Source organism: Mus pahari, chromosome X, assembly GCF_900095145.1.
Source record: "Mus pahari chromosome X, PAHARI_EIJ_v1.1, whole genome shotgun sequence".
In the NCBI taxonomy this organism is placed as follows: domain Eukaryota; kingdom Metazoa; phylum Chordata; class Mammalia; order Rodentia; family Muridae; genus Mus; species Mus pahari.
In genome coordinates this window covers 92,415,863-92,421,382 of record NC_034613.1, presented here as the reverse complement: position 1 = coordinate 92,421,382, position 5,520 = coordinate 92,415,863, and the positions used below count along the sequence as shown (strand labels likewise).

General features: G+C 40.7%; 2 pseudogenes; both read right to left on the bottom strand.

Moving 5' to 3' along the window:
* Positions 1–1,653: 1,653 nt before the first annotated feature.
* Positions 1,654–2,373, bottom strand: LOC110314448 (annotated as a pseudogene).
* A 198-nt stretch (positions 2,374–2,571) lies between these two features.
* LOC110314291 lies at positions 2,572–2,788 on the bottom strand (annotated as a pseudogene).
* Between the last annotated feature and the right edge of the window lie 2,732 nt (positions 2,789–5,520).

Below are 5,520 nucleotides of genomic sequence, written 5' to 3'. Positions count from 1 at the left end.
AAATAGTTCTCAAAGTAATCTACAGGCTTTACACTGTCTGTCCCTATTAAAAATCCCTAAGACTTTATTCAGCAATATGAAAATATGCCCAAAAATTTATCCAGAACAACAGAAGACCTGAAATATACAAAATAACTTGAAGAATGCTGAGACATTGAGATATCACACTTTCTGACATCAAAACATAGGAAAGATGGCAGACCAGACACAGTGACAGAAGACTTAGTGAAGAAAAGCAGAGAGAAAGAACAGACTATTTCAAAGAGGAAAATACAGAGCATTAAAGACTCACACAAGAAACTATAGGGCATCTGAAAATTTCTTGGAAACAGAGAGGCAATGTGGAGAAAAATAAGTCAAGTAAATTAGATCTCCACCTCTACTTGGAGCTGTGAGAAGGTGTGGAAGAAGACCCATTCATGAGGCAGGGATCTCTAGTGAAGAGACTACAACCCATGCACAAAACAACCCCAATTTTCTTACAAGCTTTAAGTTCAGTTTCAGGTTCAAGGGGGATATTGATATCTCTGTGGAGCAGTTCAGTATTGGAGGATTCCATATTGCCACTCCCTGACTTGGAGAAATCTTGCAGAGCACTGTCATGGGAAGGATTCTATTGATTAAAGATGAGCTACCTAGGGGGCTAGAGAGATAGCTAGTGGAATGGAGAGAAGGCTCAATCAATGAATAAAGTTTCAATCTGAGTTTGATCTCCAGAACTCACATTGTAGGAGAGAACTAAAACCTGCAAGTTTTCCTCTGATCTCCATATGTCCATGCACACCTAGATATATGAATGTATAGGTAGAGAGAAAAAATACACACACACATAGATACAGATACAGATAGAGATATATAGATATATGATATAGATATACATACATACAGAGATACATAGATAGATACAAAGAGGACAGGTATAGATAGATAGATAGATAGATAGATAGATAAGATGGTAGACAGTATCTTATTTAGGGTTTTGTTGCTATAAAGAGATACTATGACCACTGCAAGTCTTATAAAAAATTTTAATTAGGCATGACTTCCAGGTCAGAGTCTTAGGCCATTATGCAGGATGCATGGTGGCATGCAAGCAGGCATAATGCTAGAGAGGTAGCTGAATTCTACATCTGAATCCTCTGAGAGTAGGAAGTGATCGTGATACACTGGCTAAGCCTGAGTCTCCAATACTTCAAAGCCCACACCCTAGTGACACACTTCCTCCAACAAAACTACACATACTCCAACAAGGTCATGCCTCCTAATAGTGCCACTCTCTATGGGCCTAAAGGAGCCATTTTTATTCAGACCAACACAGATGATAGATAGATAGATAGATAGATAGATAGATAGATAGATAGATAGATGAGAGAGAGAGAGAGAGAGAGAGAGAGAGAGAGAGAGAGAGAGAGAGAGAGCTGATAGGTAGGTAGAAAAGTAGAGGTAATGATGATACACACAGATAGAATTTTAAAAATTAAAAATAGAAAATGACTTAGACATTCTGTAAAGAAGATATAATATGGTCAGCAAACAAAAAGTTTTTTTTTAATTGCTCTATGTATTTATTATCTGTAGTTAATTCAGTACAAGGGATCATGCAGGCTATGCAGTTTCACAAGATGAATTAGAGGAAAAAAGCAGGGCTGATATTTACCAACTATATCTTTGGGTCTTTAGTGGACATATTCCTGGGAGAGGTGGGCCTCTAATTCCTGGTGGAGGGGGTCTCATGGAGGGAGCATGCCTGTAGGTGTCCCTCAGGCCAGTTTGTGTGCCCATGAGTGGTCTCATACCAGGTAAAGGAGCCATAATTCTTGCAGGTGGGCTTGCTCTGCCAACAAATAGAAATGGAGTTTCCCATCCTGGTAGGTACTGAGTAGAGGCGCCAGCAATGCTGGCAGCAGCAGCCACAGCAGCAGCTGCTACAGTACTTGGTCCTGGGGGAGGTGTGATCTGCTGGGATGGGCCTTCAACTCCTCTGATAGGGCCTGCTAATCCAGCAGAAGCTTGGGGAATAACTACACCAGCTGGTACTCCTCTGCCAGCTGCCCCCCCCCCCATCCCAGGGCTACCTGTAGCAACTGGCACATGAGCAAAAATAGTATCTTTAGAAGGTGGACCCTCCCCAGTCATGGAAATCAAATTCTTCTCACATAGCAAAATTAGACCCAAAACCTGGGTTTTTTTGGTTTTGTTTTTGTTTTGTCCTTCATGCTCTCTCTATTTTGCATTCTTCAGCTTGATCTTCCTGAACTCATCACAATCACAGAGGATCAAATTCATATGTTTGTCAAAAGCATTAAAGGTGCCAAAGAAAATCCATCCGTCTTGCAGGATACATCTCATTGTACAGTCAATGGGCTGCAGCATCTATGTCCCACAGTCATAATTGCTAGTCCACCATAGCCATTCTCAACAGTAAAATCTCAAGATCCTTAATACTTGGGGGAGGACTATAAATAAAAGTGTGATGCAGGCTCTTAGACACAATGAAAGCTTGACCAAAGTTTCACAGTGGATGGGTCTCTCTTTCTTTGACTTCCACCACCTTGATGTTCTGGTACTGCTTTAACCACCTCCTGGTGTGTCAGCTAAGAATGCCTGTCTCAGTTCTGCCTGGAAATCCTGCACAGGAACTTGCTGCTGCTGAGAACATCATAGGGGAGAAGTGATATTCCTGGTGGCTCAATACGACTGTCCTTCAAAACTTGACCTGGACTTCTACCTCTGGTAGGTGCTGTTCAGTAGTTGTTCTCAGGTGTAAGCAATCCCTTGCTTGCTCCATCGAGTTGCAAATCACTCCTCAGAACCAAGCGACAGACACCACCAGCTCCTTCTCCTCTCTGCCCATATGAAAAGATTTTTATCACCACTAATTGCAAGGAAAATTAAAACAAAAAAAGAGGTATTCACTCACACCTGTTCAAATGACTGTAAGGGGGGAATAGAAAAGAATTTCTAAACAAAACCTTGAAGATCACTAATTACCAGCAGATGCTGCTGCTGCATTCATTATTTATTTATGTTGCAGGATCACGAGTGAGGTTTCCGTTTGTCAATCCCTAAATGTCAAAATAGGAGCTGACCTTAGCTCAAATGTCAGCTTTTTTATGTAGGCAAAATACAATTACACAATTACTCCCCTCCCTCTACTCCCTCCTACCCCTCCTGCACCTGTTCCCATGGCCAAATTCACAGCCTTCTCTCCTTTAACCATTGTTATTACATATACATCTGCTAACTCTGTTTAGTGTTGCCTGCCTGGACATATTTCTAGGACTGACAAGTGAGTATTGAAGAAGCTAATCAGGGGGCTCATCCCTGGAGAAAACATTCTCCCTCTCTCAACAGTAGTTAATTGAGTATAGCTCGTCGTCTCGGGCCGGGGTTCTATTAACTCTTATTAGAAGAATTAATCCACTGTTGCACACAAAGTAATTTCTAAAAGATATTCTCCCATGAAGTATTTGAATACCACTGTTAACCTTAGAGACTGGGAACCAATTTAATGGGATGACTAATGCCATTTAAATTACAATTTTCTGCAGGCATAACACTGGAGGATCCTATTTCTTAGCCAAGATTTCACCCACTTTTGTTTAGTACACATGACCTCTTCTAAAAGATATAGACAGGAAATAAACATTTGTGCATACTTAGAATCAAAACAATAAACACTTATTTCTCTGGCTTTCACAGTTGAAGCTGGGTCATGGGAAATTTCTCAAAAGGAAATCCCTCTGATGGCTCACATAGGACTAAGAAATCAGTCAACTGGTTCTCAAACTGCTAATCCCATGATGCTCCAATAGTCTCAGGTATCCTGTGGATAATTTTCCCCTGTGTGGTGTGAAAGGTACCTTGATATATCCAATAGGAGTAAATCAGAAGTATGAGGTAGAGATTCTAATCTGTAAGAACATTAGTATTTCCAAATTCCCATACCTTACAAATGATTTTTACTTTAATGAGTAGACTGTTGCTCTATTCTGGGTCGGTGAATGACTTGCTGTTAGAACTACTCTAGAATCATCTCAGTGCTATAGCAATAACAAGAGCAGCATTTTCAAAAGCAACTTACTGACTAGTAGAAGTAAAAAGAGGGAAAGTGAGTGGAGTAGTACCAGAACTAGAGTCTTCTGATCACACACTCACATTTCTTTCAAAATTCTGCTAAGCATCTAATAATTTAATTTTCACAAGAACCTTTGAGGTATGTGGAGCAAGCAGGGTTAGTGCAATTAGCTTCATTTGACAGTGGAGCAAAATGCTTATTCTGCAAACAAGATGATCTGAGTTCGAGTCCCTAGCATATAAATATGAACCAGGCACAGAAGTATACACAACCAGTAACCCTCAAACTAAAGAGTCCGGGCAGAGTCAGGAAAATTCTAAGGGCTTATTGTCCATCAAGCCTGTATGTGGGATGGATCCCCAGGTGGGGCAGTCTCTAGATGGTCTTTCCTTCAATCTCTGCTCTGCACTTTGTCTCTGTATCTCTTCCCATTGGTATTTTGTTCCTCCTTCTAAGAAGGATCAAAGTATCCACACTTTGGTGTTCCTTCTTGAGCTTCATATGGTCTGTGATTGTATCTTGGGTATTCTGAGCTTCTGGGCTAATATCCACTTATCAGTGTGTGCATACCGTGTGTGTTCTTTGGGGACTGGGTTACCTCACTCAGGATGATATTTTCTAGTTCCATCCATTTGCCTAAGAATTTCATAAATTCATTGTTTTTAATAGCTGAGTAGTACTCCATTTTGTAAATGTACCACAGTTTCTGTATCCATTCCTCTGTTGAGGGACATCTGAGTTCTTTCCAGCTTCTGGCTATTATAAATAAGGTTTATATGAACACAGTTGGAACATCTTCTGGATATATGCCCAAGAGGGGTATTGCTGGGTCCTCAGGTAGCACTATGTCCAATTTTCTGAGGAACCGCCAAACTGATTTCCAGAGTGGTTGTACCAGTTTGCAATTCCACCGGCAATGTAGGAGTGTTTCTCTTTCTCTACATCCTTGCCAGCATCTGCTGTCACCTGAGTTTTATATATTAGCCATTCTGACTGGTGTGCTGGAGGGACCCATGTCTCCACCCACATATGTAGCAGAGGATGTCCTTCTCAGACATCAATGGGAGGAGAGGCCCTTGGTACTGTGAGGGTTTGATGCCTCAGTGTAGGGGAATGCCAGGACAGGGAAGCAGGAGTGGGTGGGTTGGTGAGCAGGGGGAGGAGGAGGAGATAGGTGCTTTTCAGATGGGAAATAGGAAAGGGGATAACATTTGAAATGTAAGTAAAGAAAATATCTAATAAAAAAAACCACTATCAAACAAACAAAAAAAGGAGTAGCACACAATTTTCTGTACAACACAATGACTGTTGCTACTTCTATGCCTTAGAGTTTATAGAATCTTTGTATTTATTACTCTAAATTAACTTTTAAATATTTTGGGAAGTTAACATACAAGAAATTAATTTCATTAATTCACTATCATTCAACAAAAGGCATGACC